Below are 733 nucleotides of genomic sequence, written 5' to 3'. Positions count from 1 at the left end.
CAGCCGCAGCTCTGGGCAGGCTGCAGAGCAGAGCGTGGGACAACGCTGCTTCTAAACCAGAAGTCTGTCCTGGGGTTAAGAGAAGAATATTTTAGGCAATTTTTTCTGGTACGTTCTGTGCACGCTTTTCTGGTCAAACGGGAGAAGCGCTCTCCTCTTGCCCCGGTGTACGTGAGGCTTGCTCAGAACTGCTGGGCAGCCGTACGTGTTCGCTCCAGCCTTGGCGACGTGCTTCTCTCCTGCGGAGCTACTGGCTGGCTCGAGCCGCTTCTAGCACGTGGGGACAGAGCGAGAGAACAGCGCTGTTCTCCCTCCTTCCAAGGGTTGTCTCTTTGGCTGTACTTAGGTGAGCGGGGCGGGTGGCCTGGGGGTGGGGTGTGCTGTGCTCCCTGCGGTGTGGGGTGCAGGGAAGGCTGCCGGAGCGGAGCTGGGGGTGGTCTCTGGGGTGCAGCTGCAGGGGCAGAAGCTGCCACCTCCCAGTGCAGGATAATGCCATGTTAGTCTTCAGCTTCTCACTGGTTTTCCTGAGGCTTCTCAGGGCCATCCCTGAGATGCACTTGTGAGGCGAGTCTGCTTGGAGCAAAACGCGTTATCAAACTCTCCATAAAACTTGCAAGACATCTTGCGCGTCTGTGTGTGTGTATATATATATGCTGGTTTGTTTTTTTTTTTTTTTAATGCTCTATCGAGGTCTAAGGCTTTTCCTTCCACTAGCTTTTATCTAGTCATGACT

The sequence above is a fragment of the Aptenodytes forsteri genome, unplaced genomic scaffold (genome assembly GCF_000699145.1).
Source record: "Aptenodytes forsteri isolate BGI_AS27 unplaced genomic scaffold, ASM69914v1 Scaffold187, whole genome shotgun sequence".
In the NCBI taxonomy this organism is placed as follows: domain Eukaryota; kingdom Metazoa; phylum Chordata; class Aves; order Sphenisciformes; family Spheniscidae; genus Aptenodytes; species Aptenodytes forsteri.
This window is presented reverse-complemented; position numbering follows the sequence as displayed.